This window comes from Bacillus rossius, chromosome 7, assembly GCF_032445375.1.
Source record: "Bacillus rossius redtenbacheri isolate Brsri chromosome 7, Brsri_v3, whole genome shotgun sequence".
In the NCBI taxonomy this organism is placed as follows: Eukaryota; Metazoa; Arthropoda; class Insecta; order Phasmatodea; family Bacillidae; genus Bacillus; species Bacillus rossius.
In genome coordinates, this window is record NC_086335.1 from 37,230,061 (window position 1) to 37,254,454 (window position 24,394).

General features: G+C 38.6%; 1 protein-coding gene across 2 annotated transcripts in view; it reads left to right on the top strand.

Moving 5' to 3' along the window:
• Positions 1-24,394, top strand: part of LOC134533832 (venom allergen 5-like) — a 62,581-nt gene that overhangs the window by 13,613 nt on the left and 24,574 nt on the right. The window contains exon 1 of one of the 2 annotated variants that reach the window (XM_063371523.1): positions 23,970-24,163. The exons of the other annotated variant lie outside the window; for it this stretch is intronic. The gene's annotated coding sequence lies outside the window, so the exon portion shown is untranslated. Of the gene's footprint in view, positions 1-23,969; positions 24,164-24,394 lie in introns of those variants that run through there. 2 annotated transcript variants of the gene reach the window in all.

Genomic DNA, 24,394 nt, shown 5'->3' on the forward strand with positions numbered 1-24,394 from the left:
TAGAGTGCAGTAATAATTTATTATTACTGCAACAACCGCCATCTTGAAATTTGGATGCCATTTCGAAAAATTCGTAGTTATTTAGCTATAAATTCGAGGAAAATTCCAAAACTCATAAAAAAAATCACTTATTAATATACTGATTGATTCGATCGATTCCTGTCCTTTGTTTGATACTTTTTCGATGCAAAAAAGTATTTTATGTAGAAGATATAAATTTCAATAAATATGGTGGAAAGTCCTAAAATAACCTTTAATTCCTGAACTACCACTTCTAGTAAGCATATGAGGACATATTGGCTACCGTCTTGGAAATCCATAATATTTGGCCTAGAAATTTGGAAAAAAAAGAATCTAAAATTATTCAAAAAATTACTCATTAATTTACTGATAGAATCGATGTATTTCTGTCCTAGCTTCTAACATTGATCAATGCATAAAAGTTATTTTAGACTAATGCTAATTATTTAATCAATCATGTACAAAATCCTAAAAGCGGCTTAAGTTCCACGCAAGTGCAAATTACAGGAAAAATAACCGAAAATTATTTAATAATTGCAGAAAATACCAAACTATAAAATTAAGAGAAATAAAAATTTACATTAATAAAATTATTAAATATTTAATATTATATTTAAAATTATATTTATTAATTATATTAATATTATATTTAAAATATAATTGCCCACCTAAGGAAATAGTTACCAGGCAACTGGGAACAAGCATCAAAATATTTTCATTGCGAATTGCCTGGTCACTCACTATAACTCTATTTTATTGGTTTTCACATATAGGTAAAATATATTAAATTGTAATCTCATTATCCAATTATGTTTTTATTTTTTTAAGTAATACTTCTTTGGGTGCATTGAGGGTGAAATTTATGTATACAACGGAGTTTCAATGAAATGCGCACACATCACACAACGGATATTTAACAGGTTGAAAGTTCGTGCGCATACGCATCAAAAGAAGTCCAACGCATATCTAAGAAGGCATCTATCCAAAGCAGACTGTAATTCAGTGACGATTCTTCCGAGAACTTCTGAGAACGAAGAAAACACTATCCAAACTTCAGAGGAATATATAAGAAAAATTAAGGGTTTAAGGTTCCAAATATGTGGTCATGTTGGTCGTGTGAAGACTGTGCAGATAATGACACGGACGATTTAAAATCTGTAAATTTAGAAAAAGATTACGTTTCAAAGTGAGACTTCCATTTTTTTTCGTACAGCCTACATGTGGGGCATATTATAACAAGTGTAAGGGCGTTGTTAAATGGTAAAGTCAGTGGTGACTTTTTATTTGAAATTATAGTTTTTTTATCTCATGTTTTAGGTAAAATAATACAGTACATCTAGGCCGTCACAATTGTTTGGTATTCAGGAAAATAAACCAGGGAAAAAAAAATTAAAACAGATTTTTGTTTCAATTCCTATCTTGTTGTTTGCTGCTGTTTGTCGCGCGGTTAAGTGACATTTTCACAATGATGTGGTATATTGCCGTCGCATCGCGAGATTCGCGTCGCGTCTATCGCACGGTTGTGATTCCAGCATGAGCTGTACTCTCCGGGCCCCAAGGATCCCCAACACAAGTTATTATTTTTAGGTTTTTAAGTGTTCCTTGTTTGCTAATGTCTTGCGAATGGCATTCACGCTGTTGGCGCCGGAGAATGTACAGGTACTGAGCACCTGAACAGCCGGAAGAGTGTTGACAAGAGCCGTGACGGCCAGTGACGACAAGCAACTGGTGTCGACACGTGACACTCCTGGGACCGCACAGACAAGGGAGGCCGCTCAGAGCCGAGCTGAGGAAGTGAAGTAGTTCTGCTCCGTAGAGTAAAGACTAGAGACCGGAAAAACTCGCGGATTCCTTTCGAGACAGGCTGGAATCCAAACTCGTTTAGCTTAATGCTGCGTCAGTGATTGGACCGCATATTTACCTGAAGGACTCTGAGCCAATGGCAAACACTCAACAAAAGAATTATCGAATCATAAGAATAACAGTAAACAGGTGTCCCGAGTCGGTAGCCAATGACCAGGTGATAGTTTCCCGAGTACATAGAGAATCGTGGAGTCTATCCTAGTGGTCATTGAAACCGCGAATTTTTCCAGTCCCTAGTAATGACGCTTTGTGTCGTAATGCATGGCTCCGACGCTGACTTACGTCCACAACAACGCGAAAACGCAAAACACAGGCACTGATCACTGATACCTCATGTTAGACGTCTGCTGATTCCACGTTGCACGGGAACGTATCAGACGGAAAACCATTAATATTGTTTGTAAATTCGGTGGCCCAGTCAATTATAACCAATTCTCAATGCGTTTTTTTTTTTAATTAAAACTTATTTTACTACTCCATAGTAGAATATAAAAAGTGTTTAGAGGCCAAGTATAGGTGTACCCAGTGAAATTATAAAATATCTGAATATCGTCGTTACGAAACATAAAATTAATCTAAGAATATGTGAGAGACGAGACGATTGGAATTTACATGTACGATGAAAAATATCCTCAAAATAATACTATAACACTGGAAGCACACTAATATTCTTGAGCTTGAAACAATTTGTAACGTGGCTACCTACCACCGTGCACAAGTACTCGGCGTCTATTGGTCACACGGAGTAGCGTAAGCGGGATAGACGGGAGTTACACAGCTGATCCGTACTAGTCCGTGTGCGCATGCGTGGCATGTAGATAATCTTTTCTATAGTGTTAACGTGATCCGTGTCCCCATTAATGTCGTTTTCATGGTCTGCTAATTTAAACAATTTATGTGTGTTGAAATTATTAATCGTGAGGTGGTATTTTGACGCTGTGCGTATTTTACATAACAAAATCTACTTTGAAACTTGGGTATACAATCGGGTAAGAGATTTTAGAATCTCAATAACTTGCTCGCAACTGCGTCGGTCATGACACTCATTTTCAACCGTCTTAGTGACAAAACAGCCGTTCGATTTTGGAACCGCAAGCAAACTGGTCCAACACACATGATTAGGGAATTAGAGAAAATTATTTAGCGTTGTGTGTGTTGTATGTGTCTGTGTGGCTGGGTGTGTGCTGTGTGTGTTGTCTGTTTGGCTGGGTGTGTGTTGTGTGTGGCTGTGTGTCTGTGTGTGTTGTGTGTGGCTGTGTGTCTGTGTGTGTCTGTGTGTGTGTATGTGTGTGTTGTATGTGTCTGTGTGTGTTGTGTGTGTCTGTGTGTCGGTGTGTGTGTTGTGTGTGTTTTATGTTTGCTGTCTGTGTGTCTGTTTGTGTTGTGTGTGTTGTGTGTGTCTGTGTGTCGGTGTGTGTGTTGTGTGTGTTTTATGTGTGCTGTCTGTGTGTCTGTTTGTGTTGTGTGTGTTGTGTGTGTCTGTGTGTGTTTGTGTGTGTTGTGTGTGTGTATGTGTGTGTTGTGTGTGTCTGTGTGTGTTGTGTGTGTCTTTGTGTCGGTGTGTGTGTTGTGTGTGTGTTGTGTGTGTCTGTGTTTGGTGTGTGTGTTGTGTGTGTCTGTATGTGTTGTGTGTGTGTCTCTGTGTGTGTTGTGTGTGTTTTGTGTGTTGTGTGTGTGTTGTGTGTGTCTCTGTGTGTGTTGTGTGTGTGCCCGGTCAGCGAGCGGGGGAACCCCTCACAGGGCCCCCTTGCCGCCGGCCGGTTCTCGCCTCAGAGCGGCAGACACGCAGTCTGGACCCGTCACGCCAGACCTCGGCGTTCTCAGTAGCTTCTCCAACAGCACTCCCGCTACAGCCAACGATCACAGGGAAACTTCATCTCCGCACACACAAACCACGCCGGATTAACTACCGTAATACGACAACATGGGAAACTCTGGCCCATCAGCATTGGCGAAGAGCCCGAGAATATTTCCAGCAATTTTTGACGTGACAACGTCTAATAAATAAATCGATTAACGACGGCTGCACGCACAAAAAAGTGTCCCGTTGCGCACATTGTTTCGTTACGCTGTGTCCCGTTACGCTCATTGTACGCTTGCGCCGCATCTATTTCTCTTCCACTCGACTGTTTATAAAGTGAAGTGAAAAGTTAATGTGGTTTCCATTGCTTATTACAAAAACAATTTTGGCAATAAAGGTTAATTATTCTTGCATTTTAAAAATCTGATTTTTAGTTTAATTTCAAGTATTTATTCTTTTATTATTAAAATAAAAATGATTCAATTTTATTCATTAAGTATGCAATCATTTCATCAATGTTTTGTTATGACGTTGTCACGTTAAACTATCGTCCGTAAACCGACTTTACAGACAACCAAATTTTATCCACTCCACGCCGCAAGAAGCCACTACTTTAATCACAAGAATTCTCATGCATTTAAATCGCGTTGTACAAAAACGTAGTTACGCTTCACGCCGCCAGGTTCGCTGACAACACTCGTCTCGCGAATCCCTTACGTGTTTCCCCAAGTCGTCCCTATTTTTACAATATTTTTTTCCGGATCACCTCATCTTCCTGGTTCTGTGTTTCGTTGTAAACACGCACGGGTAAGGTAGATAAGTATTTTTATCTGGAGACTTAAAACAGTTCATTAAGATAATGTTCGCAGGCTTTCACTGCCATTGTCTGAAGTAGCTTGGCTTCTGGGTTGTAGCCGTGTCCTTGGCGAATAATTCACCGACGTTTCGGTTGACATTGCAGTCGCCGTCATCAGGGAACCGTTACCTAGGAAATCTCAACTGAAACGTCGGTGAATTATTCGCCAAGGACACGGCTACAACCCAGAAGTCAAGCTACTTCAGTTTATTAAGATTTTAGTTAGTATAGTTAATACTAAATGATGATTTTATTGAGTTCAATTTGAAAGCATATAAAACTAAGTTACTTTAAATTTACGATGATATTGTATAATTTTCTATTATCCCTGGATATTTGTTTTGTTGTTCGTATATTTAAGTTAAAAATTTGTAACTTAACAGTGAAAGAGCGCTGTGTCTTTCAACGAGTGTCCAGGGGATACATTCACAAACTTTTATAGGTGACCTTATATCGAAGATAAGGTCAATAGCCACGATCTGTTGTTGAACGTTTCAGGAGTGATTTGCTATGCTCTATGATGACCTTATCGTGCATCGCACTGTACTTAACTTAATTTATCGTTATCATTTTTTTAGAAAACGCCTAAAGATGTATAATTCAAAAGAACTTTCAATATATTAAACATATAATCCTACAAAATATCAAGTGTTTCGCACGAAATATCATACTTGTAAATTTTTTGTTAATAAAATGTTAGCGAAAAAAATATGTTTCAAATACAAACATTTAATCAGATTTACTAATAAAATAAAATATTTCCCTTAAACTATCATTAAAATTATCCTCTTTATAGGGTAACGTCTGTTTGGAAAAAAATGCCGTTGTCACTTTTACTTAATTGAATCCTGTAACATACTATTCAGCTATAGTCAAAATGCTCACTAAATTCTTTAACTTGAGAACTACAAACCTTCCTTGTGGACGAAGTGACTGGTAAGTGCAAGCTAACTTGCAACCGGGAGTAAACAACTGATGTTAACAGCGTCTTTAATACAGAGTTTATAGTTTAGTCTGCACTCAGAATCACTCAATCAAGTTTACATGGGATAGTTTGCAATCAGCAATACAGCGTGAGTCAAAATTCAACTGATAAAATTTGACTGCAGGTTTATTACAAAAAGAAATTAAAATATATGTAATAATTTTGCTAATAAATGCTTTTCAAGAATGGTATGCGCCGCTGAAATTGGAGTTGAACAATCGGTTTATTACAAGTAGTGGAGAAAGAATTTATGATGTAACAAATATTTGGATTGTATTTAATTTAACAAAGTACTGAAACCCTAGCTAAACTTGTCACTGTTGTAAAACTATTTTACAAAAATATTTACCTGGTCGAGGGGGGGAGGAATTGTAACAGAGTAACTTATGATATACAAAAGTGTTACCCCGAAATTGTTTTCATTAAATCATTTTACGACAGCGACAGTTTTGCAGTCAGAAGTTGCAGAAGAAGAAGTTTGTTAAATTAAATATCTTGCAGACTATTACCGTTCAGTTTTAAAATACTTTATTTCTTGAAATTAACTAGATGTTTGGCTTCAAATCCAAAGGCGTATACCAGCCTCGGAAATTAGTCGTATGTAATTTACTGTTATCAAATTTGTATCGTGATGAGCCTGAAGCCTATGTTTATTGGTTAAAATTAGACTAATCTACAAATAATTGTATGCTAGTATGTATAACGTCGGTAAACTCCGACACCGTTTGTCCGATCTCCATGAAAGTTGGCACATAGAAGGGTTTTTTTTCATGGAGATTATTTTTATGCTACGCATTTTTTTATGTAATTCACCGCTAGATGGCGTTCGACCGATCGCCATGTGTAAACAGAAAATCATAGGTCATAGACATACAAACAGTAATGTGTGATTTTTTTTTCTCTATGTTGATCACGCTTTTGTACAGCGCCATCCAATTTGCTTTTAACTCGCGGACAATATATATTCACCCTGTGTTAAGCGTGGGCAACGCCGGGTACTGCAGCTGATCCTGTATAGGTACATGTAAATTCAGTATGAAAACAAGGAATGCATATAATATATCGATATATCGACGGACAGCAAGCCACCTGAGGGAAGTCGAAGGCCGCACAATCGGAGCTCGGACGCGACCATGAGAAGGGGGGAAATTGTATCGTGCGGGTAGCCGCACGCAAAACCAGCTGCTGTTTCATTTTTTCTTTTTTTTTCGGTTAGTTTCCCTTCTCTGGCGAGAGAGACGGGAAATTAACTGCCAACTTTTCATTCCGATTCGGATATCATTTTCTAGGCTGGGACGGGAAATGGTTGTCCGGTGACCGTGTTGGGGTGGCGTTGGGCGCACTGTGAGAGGACTCGGAACACAACGGAAGCATCTGGGCGAAATCTGGCAACGCCGGGACTGCGCGGAGGAATTGGCAACGTAGTAGGAACAACGCTGGGTTTGTAAACCTGAGCGAGAAGGGCAAAGACTAAAAAAAATGTTTCAACCACGCCATATTTCGTATTTCCCTTTTGTAAATTGCGCAATGTTCGAAGTAAAATGTTCCAAAATATTTCTAACGTGCAGACGCAGAGTGTGTAGAAGATTCATTCTTACTTTTTATAACGCGCGTAATGGTTTTACATATTAAACTATCATACAGTTAAATAAATTGAATCTAAACTAGCAGACTAATTCTTACTATGGATATTTACTAGAATATCGTAGTGTTAGAACTCAAAAAAAAATTGGAGGGCATATGATCTGAATATTTTTTTTATTGAAATATACATACATGAATATCGTCAAATATTTTTCAAAGGAGTTATTTTTCTCCTACTATCCAACTTGCTATGTATTAAAAATAAAAAGGCTGTAAATAAATTTATATTTATTTACCAACTAAGTTAAATGAAAAAAATATTCGGAATAGCGAAATAAATATGTGGTGGAGATATGAGGTGTTGTCGGAAAGGTTTTGGTTTGAAAAGAGAGAAGGGGGACGCCAATATGAGTTTATTGCCCCCGGTGTAAACTAGTCTAGTCAAGTCCCTGGGAATTTGCACACTTTTTGGGAGGGAAAAAAAAAATTATTTTCCTACAGTTGAACAGTTTCAAATTGTACTGTTGGTGGTGTCTGGCGACTGGCGTGTTCATGAACTACCGTCGTATTCTTGCGTCTGCTGCGCGTCGCGTCCGTGGTTCACAGTCGCGGCGTCGGGGCGCCGCGCCCTGACGCACCGGTGTGCCCAGAGGCGGACGGGTCGGGAGCGCCCGGAGAAAACCCGCCACGTTCCCCTGTTGCGGATTGTTCCTTACTTGGCCCGCAGGGAAGCGAACCAGGATTCTCTGGTCCCGCTGGGTTAGGAGATAGCGTGACACCGTGAGCCCGACAACCATACCTTGCGTTGTGGTCAAGAGAGAGGTGTTGCCTTCCGCTGGACTTTCTTGTTTACATCGTTCCTAAAACACCTAACAGCATTTATTCTCCTGTATAATCTCATGAAAAGTTACACACGCAAATATACGTTTGTTTAGGAGAAAAAAAAGTAACATGCATATTTGAGCTGTAAATTTCCCATTTACTACAATGTATGGGTTAGTAACTCACTAATTAAACGTTTAGGGATATCACCAAAATTGTTTTACTGAGTAGTACATTTTTTAAAATGCCACACGTCAGAGACTTAAACATCGTCGTTCGCCGTCTCAACAAGCTCCACCATAGAGAATAGTGAGGAAGAAATTAGCTTTGCGATTGCTAGTCGGTCCTTTGTGAAGAGGCATCCCAGGACAGATAACGACGTACGTATCTATGCCGAGAATGCTAAGTATACGACTCGGGAGTACCTGGCGTATAGGCAACACGCTCTTCGCTGCAGCGAGTGTGGTGGTGGACGTTCAAGCCCGTACAATCGCGTGATGTAATGTTCCTTGCACTCGGATCAGCTCAGGACAAGCACTAAAATATATGCTTGGTTTCTTCTGGACTGGGAACGTATATGGTATATTTCAGTGTAGAACTTTCTCACGGTCATTCCTCATTCTTAATTCTAACTCCTACTCTACTTAACAACACCAAATTAAATTAAATATATTTCATTACATACTATATTTTTTTAAAAAAATGGATTTGTATTATATATGTTCTACTTCTACGACTCATTTCAAAAGCACTTTGGCATCATCATTTATTATCTTTATTTTCAAAAGTATAAATAACATTCTGATTGGTGAAAACAAGACATTCATAAATAAAATGTAACTTAAATGCAAATGCAATGGCAAGGTTTTGAAAATATCAATTTAAAATGTATAAAAATTATTAAGTACGAATACAAAGTGTGAAAATAGTACTTATCAAGTCTGAAACAGTACTGTTACTCCACTTTCGTAACAATAGAAAGTTCAGCAGGAAACTATAGTTCATGCAGTTCTGGTAACCAGAAGTAAGCCTAACTCCTAGTATTGCTTTAGAATAGTATCCAAACATTTCAAAAACTGCTCCCCACCCCTCTTCAGTTTTATATCTCGCCTTTTTGTTCATCTGTTCTCAGTGAGAATTCTGTTATCTTGAGTTTCAGGCCAATTTTTTGAAAGACTGATTTACGGTTAAGTAATTAAAAACGGGTAAGTACTTGATAATTAACAGAGCGGATTAGTCTTGTTCTTAAACTATAACACTGCATATGTGAGTGTCATAGTTTATGATTATAGTTTATCGGCACTCTTTTACACAGTCATATTCTAAGAGTGAGACAAATTTTTATTCTTTATTCTTAAGTAATCAGTCGTAACTAGCCTTAAGGGGACATTTATTTTATAACATTATGAAATCATATTTCAATAAACATTTTCGTGCAGTTATGTATAATTTAATTCAAAATAATTTAAATATAATTAGTTAATGTTAGCAAATAAAAATATAATAAAAGCTATTTAATATTAGTTTTAATATAATTAGCCATTAAAATGCAAATAAAAATGTTTTTGTTGCTAATATTATTTTATAGTTTTTATTCAGCGTGAAAGCTGATATTTATCTGTACAAATTAGTAAATTATTCTCAAAGCTCAGCACAACCCTGTGGGATATTGCAAGTCACGTAAAAGCAAAAGCGTTAAATTAACATTGCAAAACATAACAATCAGCAGTTTAATACTGAAATAGATCTTTAGAATTTAGGATTAAGAAATTTCATAGAGTCCCAATAATTTCTACTTGTTATCCAAGTTTAACACTTGATCTTACTTATTGTGAACCGAAACTAAAATCTTTAAGCAACGATCTGGAATCTGTAATTTACTCTGATTAACAACACGTTTGGCCCTGGCACCGAACAGTTATTATTTTTTTCAATGTTAGATGCAAAAGACGAACATTACTCTCTCAATGTACAAATACTATTCGGGAATTAGTCTGCAAGACATACTTTTTTGATCGAAGTTAAAAACTATGTAATAAATACTGTGTTCCACTTTCTGACGAATTCGTTTGGAATAAGGTTCCAAATTTCGGTGTGAGTGTGTGTATAATATAATATTTAAATTACAACTCCGTTTGGATGGGGTATGTCATGTTGTATATGACATTAGACATGTGTGAAACTTAACTATTTGGATTCAAAAAAAGTTAATGGTGCATTTATTTGAAAACTTTTTAGTACAATTTTTTTTGTTGTCAATTTTATATCGAGGGAAATAATTTTATACTTTTAAATGTCAGCTATAGAAATTTCATAATGTTCGCAGGCTTTCACGGCCATTGTCTGAAGTAGCTTGGCTTCTGGATTGTAGGCGTGTCCTTGCCGAATAATTCACCGACGTTTCTGTCGACATTGCAGTCGCCATCATCAGGGAGCAGTTACTGATGATGACGACTGCAATGTCGACCGAAACGTCGGTGAATTATTCGCCAAGGACACGGCTACAACCCAGAAGCCAAGCTACCTATATAAATTTCAGCTGTATTATCAAAAAAATATTCGTTTAGGTCATTTCTAATATTATTCTGAAATACTATTGTTTATTTTGAACTTCTGCGATCGCCTGGAGATGACTCAACAGTCGTTACGTAACCAAACACAGGCAGCGCAGCAGAAAGAAGCCTCATGCCCCGCGGCACAGCTAACAAAGGAAATGATCTCGTGAAGCCTCGTTAAAACCTGTAGTAAAACTATTGCTGTTGTTGCTCGCGGAGGAAGTCAATACCTACTCGTCTTGTTTCCACGCAGTACATTTACGACACCTTCCACGGCGGTTGGAAGTTCAAAGTTTACGATTTGTTTTTATAGCTTCCGTAGGTTGGTTTGAGCACTACTTTTGTGTTCATTTTTATTATTTTTTTTAACTTTGCAAAGATTAACCTATCTTATAATTGTGCAACCATATTCGCATCTAGCACCCTTTTTAAAACATGATTTCATACTTATCATGTCTTGTTTTCCCCGTGCATATACATACATGTTAGCACATTACGACAGAACAATAACAGGAAACACAAAATATTATGTGGCACGTCACAAAAAAAATATATTTCCGAAAGTAGGATCACTGTTGCTCAAACTTTAGTCTTAATTCGTAGTTAATATTATATTTAATAGGAACTAAGTTTTAAAATATTAGATAATATTGAGGAATGAATAAATACAGTCGTTCTGTGCCTATAAACAGGTAGAGCATACTACAAAATTCGTCTTAATGTCAATTGAATTGATTGATCAATCGGATGAAAATCGAAATGAAATTATAAGTGTAGTGGTTTTTGTCATGAAGTTAAATGAGGAGTTCCTGAAGTAAGGTGGCCGTATACCGATTTTCACTTGTCAGCAGTTAGTTCGCTGAAATGTACTTCACTTTTTTTTTTTTTTAATGAATCTGCTAGCGAAGCTATTTTGTGAAAATTAAACTACTAAATATATCTGCATAAATACAGCGAGGAAATACTTACCCATATATACTTACTACGAAATAACATGATGAAAAATTTACATACCATATAAAAGGCTGAGTAGAAACAGTAGGCCCAAAAAAATTGCATGTGCGATATATTTTTAAGGTTTTACCAATATTATTTAAAGATAATTTCATTGAAGAATTTTTACCTATAATTTATTTGAGCGGACTGTTTCTATTCACCCAGCTGTTTATACTCACCACGTTTAACGGTGGATTAGCAAATTATGTGTTTTGCAAGGCTTCTTATGAGCTCCTTCTTATAAGTTTTTTTTTTAAGTGAAAACTTCTTTAGCCGCGTTGAGCGATTTTTTGTAAGGGCAAAACTTATGGGTTCGCGGCAGCGACATGCTAGTGACGTGTTGCGCCAGACTGGCGAATCGCAGCGGCCTTTGTACATGTATACGCATATATACACTATAATACATTGTATATACTCGACTGTATCATGTGCGTGTTGGACTCTTTTTTTGGATGGATAAAATCTTGTGAGTTCACATCACCAACATGCTGCAGTAGCAGTAAGTGATGTTAATTTGACCACGTGAATACATGACCCATGTCTGACATCACTGGTAAGTCATAGCTAGGTAATGAATTTTTACGTAATTTTTACATACCACTGTCATCTGTTGTGACAAAAAAATTATGTAAGAATAAATGATATCATGCTGACATCGTACTGATATAATACCAAAATCATTGTCTTACGTACATTTGACGTAGAAATGACGTCATATAAGTTTTAAGTTTTCACTTCTGTTGACAGTCTCCATGACTGGCTTTTTTTTTTTTTTTTTACAAATTTTGAATGATCGGCAGAACTGTGGTCGACACGTAATCCGCCGGGCTCGGGAGGAATTGAAATATTATAAATATTATACCGGGACACTAGAAAAATCTCTTGGCGATGGAGGCCTCGACACCCCGGGAAAAACCTGGCGATTGGGAAGCTCTCTTGAAGCTCCCAGCGCGAGTGTGATAGAGCAGTCCGGTCGGCAATGAGCTGGAGCTCGACCTGGTCTCCGCCGCGGGCGGCGCGGGCCTGAGTTACGGCCCCGGCCCGAGGTGTGCACCGAGAGAAAGGTTTGTTTGCCACAGCAAAATATTTGTTTATATATGAGTAAATACATTTATTTTGTTGATTCAAACAAATATTTTGTTGTTGGAAAGATTTTGTTGATCCAGAAAAATGGTTTGGTCAGTTTAACTGTATATTTTTTTTAGGTGTAATGAATGAATTTTGTTACTCACCAAATTTGGTTTGGCCAACAAAATATTTTTTTACAGGAAGTAAATATTTGTTTAGCCATATATAAACAAATATTTGTTTGGTTCAAACCAACCTTTTTCTCCGTGTGTCCGGGAAGTCTTCGTGGCTCAGCTTCTCCAGCTCCCGTTCGTGCGAGGGAGCCCCTACACACAGCCGCCGCGAACCAAAATTAGTTCAAACAAAAAATTTGACAGATTAAGTAAAACCAAGTTTATTTGTTTGGAAAGGGTGTGTTACAAAAGAATCCCAAGTTGCCAAGAAATAGTTTGTAATACTACAAGAAAGATATTGTAACTTTGTACAAAACATGTTAATGGTTTTTTTTTGCATGTATGAAATACATCTTTTTTTTTGCTCTAAATAATAGTGAGTATTTCTTACGAATATTGGCACATAATTTTATATAAAGCATGGAAAAGATAACCAAATATTCAAAAATAGGACTTTAATTTGTTTTTATCGTGTTTATTCATGTGCGCAGTTAATACTGGGAAGCTATTCAGGGAACATTTGCAAAAATAACTTTAACTACTGGAGGTACATGGGGCAACAGAAAGCTTATGCTTGTGCCTGACTAAGAATCCGAACCCAGTATTACTGCTGAAAATATTTTTGTATTTATAAGTTGTTTCCGTGTAAATGTACAAATACCCGTGAATTTACAAATACCCGTAATTTTTAAATGAACATTTCTGTTCCGTATTCGTTCAAACGGATGTGCTATTTTCCACATTATGCGAGGTGCAGCAAATTTTTCAGGTTTTTTTTTTTGTTTTGTTTTTATTTGCTAATGGGCAACATCCGACCAAAGGTGGTTAGAAATGGGGAAGGGGGGTTTTTTTTTCTGTGTACTGCAAGAATCGTTCATAACAACGCTCCCGTTTGTATGTCATCATTTTTTCTTCGTTTCTAATTGCACAATTTTTTTTTTGTTGGACGATAAGCCTTCGCGTGGATTTAGTTGTCGTTGTGGGAACGAGTGCTACCAGTAGAGACGGCTCCTTGCAGCAGTCCGGTGGAGCGAGGTTCTCCGCGGCGGACACGTGCCTCCGGCCGTCCAGCGCCTCGCCGAAGGTCAGCAGCGAAAGACCCCCCCCCCTCCCCCTCCACCCTCGTGTTGCCGCCTCGCCGCAGGGGGCTCCTCTTCAGTGGCGCAGGGGGCTCCTCTTCAGTGGCGGGGGGGGGGGGGGCCGTGACCGTCAACCCCTCCCCCCCCTCCGGCACGACTTCCCGCCATTCACAGCACAGTGCGGGCGGGGGGGGGGGGGGCCGGAAGACTAACATTGATACTGGAAGACTACCATAATGACGGTATTCCGCCTGGCCTCTTCGAAAAAAAGGGCGGGAAAAGTACCATAACGGAAAAAAAAACTGCCATAATTTCAAAGGGACGAGACCGGAATTCTGCCATATTTTCTTATACACTCCATGGAAAGAGTACAGAGGCATTGCTCTCGAAGTAGTGTATGGAATACTCGGTAAAAAGAGCTGTCAACCCTCTAGATGTTTCTCAGGTTAAATTGAAAACTTACATATAGCGCTTCTGATAACAAATCAAGTCCTGATCGCGGACGAGAAGAAAGAAATGTTTCCAAATATATATTATAGAAAGCAGCACTGTATTCTTATTACGACGATTTAAAAAAAATGCATATGGAAGTTTTCCATGATGATACTTTTCCTCCTGTTTTGACGAAGGCGACGGAAAAGTACCATAATGGAAGACTGCCATAACACAAATGGACGAAGGGGAATTCTGCCAACATTTCTTATACATTCCATGGAATGAGGAAAACGGCCTTACTCATAAAATCGTAATGTAACTAGCTTCATATAATTTACATTTTTGCAAACTGGAATAATTGAAGTAATTGTAGATCATTATTTAATGAGTGCAAATACAACGCAAATATTCAAGGATATTGTTGTGTAATGTTTTCATTGTTAGGGTGATAGAACACAAAAATATCAGATGTTAGAGGTTCTTAATGTCCATATTAAATTAAAGTCTACAAAATGTATATTTAAGATGCTGAAATTCGAGGGAAATATTTTTGTGTAGTGTAGTTTGTTGGCACAGCTCAAGCAGCGCAGGTGCTCTAGGGGAGACATAGGCTCGTACATGGAATGTTGGTGGGCTTTACACAGGTTTGCAGTATTTCAAAATTAAAACTGCTAAAATTTAAGTAGTTTTTCTATTACGAAATAAAAAATATTACCTTGCGTAGCAAACTGTCAGATCAAATTGAAATTCTGATTTTTGTGCCTTATTACACTTATAAACGAAATATGACACATATCAGCACGTAGAATGACAACCATAAAAACATTAACACAAGACATAGAATGATACATATCAATAACTTTACGACAAAACACGAAACAACACAACACACAGATAGATAAAGTTCATAGCAACAAATTGGTTACTTTGGTTTTCACAAAAATCTTAAACAGAGACTAAAATGGTGTATACAAAATAAATATGTAGATTATAAAAGTTTTGAATAACTTTTTGCATAAGTTTTTTACCAATGAATGCTTCTATATTATTCAAAAAGAGTATTAATTTTATACCAATTTTATAGTTACTAATGGTTTTAAAAGTGTCATAAGTCTTTAATTTGCAAGTTGAAATTCTTAATCCAAACCGAGATATTATGTCTGAAGCATAAAAAATGGTAATAAAACATATATAATAAATATTAAATGCAAATTAAATTTATATAGGAATGTAGCATATTTAAGAGGCTGAAATTTTTAAATATTATTTTAAGACATTTTTCTGCATACTTTCAATTCTAGTACAATCAAAATTAGTTATTTAATTCCACATTACGACACAATATTTTTCTTCATAGCTAATAAATTTGATTTGAAGAACAAAGTATACGATCAGGTATTGATGCAGAGAAAGTTATAAATTTAATAATACCTAAGACCTTCAAGTGACACTAATAGTATTATATACATGTTGGTGAAAAATAAAAACTTGGCATCCAATATAACTCGAAGGTATTAAAAGTGAACACCACGTTTAATGTCATTTCTTACTATGTGATAATTGTAATTAAATGAATTAGTTTTTTTTTATTAAATGTTATACAATAAATTCTATCGTATTTCAGATACGTTTGTTAACTTGAAAACCAGATCTGGACAGCTGAAAATATCTTGCTGAATAGTTTCACAAACAATTTTTTCATCAGCATTTTGTCTTGATCAATCCTGATTACATGTATTAAATATTAAAGAGTAGTTGAGATAAACTACTACTATGCGGAACACCTAATACCATGAAATACCAACAAATATATACCAGGCATTGCTTGACGAGGGCTAAAATTTATAATTTTTTTAATAATAAGATTGGGTTGGAAAGTATCAAAGGCTTTGCTCATGTTGAAATAAATAGAATATTTTATTTATATCTGGATGTTATACTGGCGCGCACGCGCGCACACACACACTGTGTGTGTGAAAAACCACATAGTTTTCAATCAGGAAGATCGTCTTTAACACACGCAGTATTATATATATACATAATACTGTGTGTGTTAAAGACGATCTTCCTGATTGAAAACTGTGTGGTTTTTCAGAAATAATATTTTTATGAATGAAATTCATGTGCTTATAAATATTTTTTTTTCATCAAAAACGTCTAAAATACTACATAACAAAGATATTGGTCAATAGTTTGTGACTAAAATTTAACTGTCAATAATACTTCAAGAAAATATATACCGATAAATGGTTAAACACACAACATCGGCATACAACTCACTGACTGATACACAATTAATTCAAATATTTTATATACAAAAGCAAAAAAAAATTAATGTTTTAAATGGTTGTTTGAGCTTTATTTGTAACATGTTGGAATGATAATGCTACAGTTAATAAAAACTAAAACGATACAAAACTTTAAAAAAACATTTTTGCAAAACTGCGTTCCCCCGGAGAAACCCCCGGAATGGCCACCGCATGGGGAGCCCAAGAAAAGAAACGGGCTACCCATTTGGAAGCCACCTGGAAGGTTTTTTTCTGTTCCACCCACCGTTTCTTTGGTAGCCTGACTTGTTACAAGGGATTGCATTCCTACCAGAGAAAATGCCACCATTTTGTCTGGGCAGTCCGCCTTGGAGGAGCCGGGGCGTGAACCCTGGTCCTACAAGTCACAAGTCAGGCGCTCTACCCCAGAACCAGAGCGGTAGAGCGACAATCAGCAGTCTTCTTAACACTGACATGATGTTATTCCACGAGTTTACTGTAGTTTCGTGTGTCATTAACACGTGCAGTACGTGCAGTAACATCTAACCTCCGTAACGAACAAATTTATGTATTCCTATGTTGTTCGTTCAGCATGAATTATGTAATTTCATAACAGTGAAATATAATTTGTATAACTAGTCTGGCAATTTTTTTTAAACATACCTTGCTATTTACATTCCTTGCAGTAATGGTTGGTTGTATAAAAATTTATTTTAACATAACTTTTAGACTCTTTTAGAAATTTAAGCAAATGTAAGAAAGGATTCGATAGTGAAGTAGGGACGTTTTATTTATTTTCTTATTCCAACATCTGTTTTTTTCAACCCCTTGCAATAATGATTTATATTATCAAAAATTGTTTCGAACAAAAGTTTTAGATGGTATTTGTAGGGTCTACAAACAATATGAACAGATTTCATAGTGCGCCTACTCAGGGAATTATCTATTTTTTTTTTTTGTCATTCAACCCCTGTTTATTTTACTCCTTGCAGTAATGGTTTGACCGCATAAAATTTATTTCAAAAGGAAGTTGTAAGACAAATGTTATGGTTTTACAATAAATTAGAACGAATTTAATAGTGTACATGGTAAGGATATTGTGATATTTTTTTTTTAATTCTACCCCTGTGTGTTTCAACCTCTTGCAGAAATGGTTCATCTCATTGTTCAAACAAAATTTTTAGTTAAAAATTATAAGATTTATAAACGGATTTGATGGTGTGCCTACGAAGGGAGTTATGATTATTTTTGTCCTCCAGCCTTTTTTTTTTTTCCACCCCTTGCAGTTTTGTTTGGTCGTATCAAGAAAATTTTTCAAACAAAAGTGTTTGGTTTTATTTGTACGAGTTATAATACATTCAAACGTATGTGATATTCTCCACATTATAGGAGTAACAGCGATTTTTGCTGTTTTTTTTAATACCTTCGGATATTTCTCCTTAACGAACTCGATCGATATGTTACAGTACTATAGTTTATGTATCAGTACGGCAGTAATTGTGCCCATAAATATATTTTTTTAATGGACGATGGTTTTGGGGTCTATGGTCCATGAAACGAAAAACCATTTAAAAACTTTCCGGTAGTCGCACCATGGTAACGGCTACAAAAGGTAGTGTTTCTCCAATATCTACCTGAAAGTGGGGTGTAGAGTATGAAGGATTGTGGATGACGTCAGAAACTCCAGGTCTACGTAGCTGCTGCTGGACCGTGTGTCGATGACGGCCACAGCTGTAGCGGTGTGGGGCGTCAGCTGCCACGCAGCACGGTGAACGGTACTGGGAAGCGACAATCACGGTTCCCGACTTTATGTTTGGTGGGGGAGGGGGAAGCTCCTGCTGACGATGCGCTATTTACCCGAGATTTGACGTACTCTCTCACTCACTCTCTCTCTCTCTCTCTCTCTCATTGGCTCTCGCCGCCGTGCGTCATTCACTCGGGCCGTGTGGGACTCGACCCTCGCCGAGTTCCGAGTTCAGAGTTTGTCTCACCCGGCCGAGTTTCTGTCGGGAGCTTCCGTCCATCCTCCGAGGAGATCAGGGTCGTGGGAGACTTTCCAAACCGCCAAAGTTCACGTCGTTACGGCTGCAGTGGAGTTCAAACACACGCCTGGCCCCGTAAGCCGCGTATTCCGAAGCCGGTGTTGCTAACAGTGTTGCAAATACGTTACAAGTAATCAGAATTTTTTACCGTGGATATCCATATTAACTTCCACATTTATTCGAAATAGGTACCGTTCCAGATTATGATTATTTTTCTGTTTTCTGAAAGAAAAATTATTAGTTATATGATTATCATTTTGTAGCATATTTAAAATCTAACAAAGACTTTGAAAAATGTATAAAGTTAGAGTAAGTTTATGCTAACGAAAACTGTTTACGGACAAAGTAATTATGACGATAACTCAATAAATTTTGGTTACAGTGAAGGCTGTTAGACGATAAAAAGAGTTGGCACGACAATACCAGGAAGTCCATTCAGGGCGGTAACAAGTTAGGGAGTTGGTGTGTGCGATCATTGCTGTGTTAATCATTGAAGTCAAAATGAGCACGATCACATATGGTTGGCAATAAATTTGTTTTTTGTTATAGTTAATAACGCTAATTCATTGCTGATGTGTTGTTAACATCTTAGATCTGGGTTCGCTAGTGATGATGTCCCTGGTTCGGTGTAGCCGGGTGTTGCTGACACTGATGAACTCCCCGTCGGAAAGAAAATGGGCCTGAATAAAGACATTAAAAAAAAGGAATTAAGAGTTCTTTCAGTTGTCAGCGAGCTCCGAGAGACACTCCGGCACCAGCTCAGCGCTCAAAGCCGGATCGGGTCGTTACCACAACGCCGAAATACCACAACGCCGAACGTACAATAACGCCGAATACCATAACGCCGAATGCCAAATTGACCGCAACGCCGACAGCTATAAAACTGCTGTGTACCACAACGCCGAAATACAGTAACGCCGAAAAATGTTGCTGCGGGGAGGGGGGGGTCACAGGAGCAAAATGAAAAACAACTGAATGAAATTGTGTAACTAACCTAACCTAGGCTAGCCTAACCTAGCTTAACCTAACCTAACCTAACGTAACCTTTGTGGCAGTCCTGCAATGACATTTTTCGGCGTTAATGTATTTCGGCGTTGTTGTAATTCGGCGTTGTGGTACACAGCAGTTTTCTAGCTGTCGGCGCTGTAGTCAATTTGGCATTCGGCGTTATGGTTTCCGGCGTGATTGTACGTTCGGCGTTGTGGTGCGTCCCCAGCCGGAACACGTCGCGGCGGACAGAGGACAGCTTGTCGCAGCACTGTGTTTGCGAGTCGTTGTTCCCGTGGACGGTTTCCCGGGACGGTGGCGTCAGCAGGCTCCACGCCCGGGTAGCCGCTGCTCCGATAACACGCCGATAAGAACAAAGACCGCCGTGCCGTTCCGAGGACTCTGGCTTCATCCGCGATCACGTAGTGGCGCGACGAGCGGCCGCAGGCGGTGACGAACTGAGACATACTTGAAGCAACACGTGTCGGTTTCCTTCCCGAGAAACGCAGGTGACCTGGCCTCTGATTAGCAGGGAAACGTTCGTTGGATCAGAAATAACCGCAACAAGCCTTTTGTTCATTGTTCGAAACCATTGTTCAGTTAAGGTTCGGGCTCTCGTGCCATGTCGGTTCCTGCATTTTCTCGTCGGTTCTATTGTTTGAGGGATACAAGCGGGTAATTGAAGTGAATCTTACACACCAATTGTACCTAGTATCAGAAGAAATTTTCTTTTATTATTTTACATTTACGTTGCCCACTAACTGTAAGATTTAAAAAACACGTTATTTTTTATATATTTTCTTCTAGAAGTTATTCACTTTCACTGATATACAAAATCGTTGTTCCAATTTTAAACCTTAGTGAAATAAAAATTTGGGAAAATATTTTTTTTTGGGCTCAGCAGAGTTATATATATATATATATATATATATATATATATATATATATATATATATATATATATGCTTTAATTTCATTGAAACTTACCAATCATGCGAATAAAATAATTTTACAGCAATTGTTTCTATAAAACTAACGATTCCCCTCACTATTCATCTTTTCATCAGGTAAGCAGGAAATATAATCGACTGTTATGCTCACATTTATTTCTGGTATAATAAGCTGTATGGAAAAATATTAAAATATTGGAGTCCTCAAACTACTACTCTGGCGTCAACCTTAAGTAAATAATTGGCTCGTGAGCGTTCATCCCAATGTGTCAAGTGGCATCCCCCCCCCCCTTTTTTTTTACCCCGGGAATTAAGAAGACCCTCATTAAAAGGGCGCGCTTGCGCTTGCAAAATCGTGACCGCGAAACGGGGTTGATAAACGCAAAAGTCAAAACTATGTTTCATAGAAAACTTTCTGTAAATTTTAGTTTTCTGCTAGTTGCGTCATGCATATAGGCCAAAATGTGGGCAGTGTACAAACATACGATCACCATATCCAGGGATGACATGTATCGGTTGAAACCCATGCGCTAAACTCTCGGCCCCCCCCCCCCTTGCGAATCTTACGGGTTTGCACCCCTGGCTGTACATATTTTAATTATTACCCTTTGATGATGGGTACGCTGTATTTCAATGTGAAAAAAAGCAAACAGCTCTGCTATGTCAGGTGGCACTGGGCGATCTTGCTTTATGCTCTAGCTCAGGCTGGATGCCAACATCCCAGCATGACTCAGATCCATGAGCACCGAGTCAGTTTCCAAGTGATTCGGGGACCAACGTGACATATGTTAGGCCTATGCGCGTAAAATAGAGGTGTTTAAAACTGTAAACACACAAAATTAAAAATAATATTAAGTAATAGTTTGTTTTCAAATTTGTGGTACATATTTTAAGGGTCGATATAACACAACTACCATATTACCATACAATATTTGTGCTCTAATCTCAACTGGTGAAGAGCTAGAGCGCAAAATTTGCTGTGTTATTAACTAACGAGAATTCAGATATAAGGGGACAGAATAACAGGACACGGATGAATTTAAGGAAAGGTTTAATCTAACAACCTCCAATCACGTGCCACGTCACAACAGCGGCCAACAGAGAAACAAGATTCATGCCGTCGACGTAGGAGACTCGCTGCTTCCCTTGCAATTTCGGCCTTCTACTGATTCGCCGCTGAATCTATATCGTCGGAGATACAGCTCGTTTCGGAGGGCCGCGGTGATCCAGTGGGCAGATAACTCGCCTCCCAAGACGACCCGGGTTCGAGTCCCGACGTGGCCGTAATCTTCATGTGCAACATCTAAGCTCTTGGTATACGTTATTTGGTAGGAGTATTCAGTGAATGGAACGGAAGTGGCATGTAACGGAAATGTATAACCACGGTGCTGCCATCTGTGGTGGATGGCGCGAACTAAAGTTCACAAAGCCAAATGTTTTACGCACATTAAAAAGATGGACAGTGTTTTAATAAAATTGATTGGTGAAAATTAGGTTCAAACCCTGATTTTAGTATTTATAAGTCTTTTTCACTTTTATCGCAGCAATTAATTATATATTTTAACCTTTCGCTCTGCAAATCGAATGATTTCATAGTCGACGTAGCTCCTGCAACGAGTTCTAGCGGTGGATGCGGAAACTACGTGAGATTTTCGTCAGTAAATGTAGCTGGAAACACAATTTAGGTATATTTGTCTCGCTCGGCATTGTTTGAAAGAATTCCACGTCTGAGTTTCGTACTGCAAGTTTATTTGCAACATGTGAATCATGAGAACATTTGAATTTGCTCGTTACCGAGATTAGATGTTACACATATCTGGAGAGTACTTAAAGACTCTCTCACGCTTTAATTTTTTTTTCTTTTACTATTGCCGATGCTGTTCACTGCTTCTCCAACACACACTCGTCATCCTCACGTAGTAACCTCACCGTCACGTCGGCCAGGCGTTGGAACCTAATTGAATTATTCGTCTTGCTACAGAGTCGTGTGGCGCAATGGTTTCGGACAACCCGGGTTCGACACCCGGGTGATCCATCACGAAATAAATCCAGGAAAATGCTGGAATGGTTCCTTACAATTGGTTATACCCGTTTTCTACCCCAATTTCCCTAGCCTTGTGAATATAAATTGTTAAAATGCTTTTGAAATTTGTGTAAATTATATACCAAAAGTCAAATATTATGATAATGTGTGCAAGGACCCGGACAGAACAAAATAAAAACACTTGGCGAATGAGTAAGAAAGAGAACACACACATTTCCAAGACAGTACTTACTAGACAGCGAGGGCCATCGCCGGAGGCGATTAACAACTAACTGAGAGACTGGTGTTCTGGCAACAGTACTTTGATAACGGGCAATTTGCAGCCGAGCTGTTATTGGTCCCTGTGAGTGGCCATGGCTTTCAGTTGTTAGTCGTCCCTTGAAAATGGCTGCAGCGAAGCCTGCCGAAACATCAGGAACACCATTTTTTCACGGCGGACGTGGACCCGAACCAAAAGTCAAAAATTAGTCAAGTGCCCCGCCTGCCCGGGAAAGGTGTGCAGAGCTTCAAAAAAAAAACACGTGAATGAAAGAATGTTCAAGATATCAAAGTTATATCGGTTTATGAAAAGCATTTAAGGTTATGCTGAATGAGGATGAGTATTTCTGTTTCCGTTATTAGTTTATAATTTTAATTTTAGAAGAGTTAAGGTAGCTAAGATGTGGTTTTTTTTTTTTCAGAATAATTTTTAGCAGTGAAAAATCCGGTACAGAATCTTGTAATCACTCACGGGACTTGCACTACATATGTTTCTTCATTTCCTCACCATATAATGTTAATAGTTGCCCTATTCACGACGAGAAGACTGCGCGCCAGTCTATACAGCCTTGAGCTTAGAGGCGATACCGCGCTAACAGCACCAGCGAGCGTCGCACTTACCATTCCGTCTCACTAACACAAACATAACCCGGACTAGGCGGTCCCCTTCAATGTCTCTTTAGGTTCCTGCGCGTCAAACAGCTCGATTACCTTTGTGGCTTCCATCGCTACGACCTGAGTTGGAGAAGGATGTGGTGTGGAGGAGACGTCAATTTGCTTTCGCCAAGATTGTTTCACAAAGCGTGAGTTTAATTTCGTGTAAGTGCCCGGTCGCTGACGGAAGAACATAACCTTTTCCCGAGAAAAAAAAGTTAGATATTGCGTGACGTAGACGTCCCCGCCAAGTGCGCGGCTTTATCAGCGCAGAAGTGGAAGGTTGGTCGCGAAGAGAGGGGGGGGGGAAAGCTGGTGGCACAGGAGGGCCGCGATTGGCTGGCGACTTGTGAATCGTCACCGGGCAGGCTAGTAAACAAACACGACTCCGGCATGACCAGAGAGAGAGAGAGAGAGAGAGACTACGTGGACTAGGGAAGGAAAGACTACGACGGGAGATACTTTTTTTTTTCATTTCTTCTTTTTTTTTTTCTTCCTCGCGTTGCTGCCCCTCCAAGAGTTATAAAATTGTCTGTGGTCTCCGGGGAGCGGGCAGACACGGCGGCGCGCTCTCGAGGTCTTCAAGGTTTCTGCGCTTGCCTTTGACTCTGCGGCGACGACCTCGACCCCGGAGCCGGCGGAGCGAGTTAGCCGCTCACCACCCGTCAATTCTGCAACTGCTTCCGCCGAGGTGGCTCGATCCTTCTGCCGCGGGAGATCCAGGTGAGTCGAGCGAAGAACCTCTAGCAGTTCTTGTCAACAACCAGCACTCACTTTGGAAAACAAAGAAAAACTTGGTAAAATATTTCCCCCACTTCCCTCCCCCCTATTTCAGAGCGTGCATCTACATTTTTTGGCATGTTTGTGTGGCAAGTGGATAAGAGCTTTATGCCCACACTACAAAGGCAACATAGTTAAAAAAATTTAATGGATCAATATGTAATATCTATTACC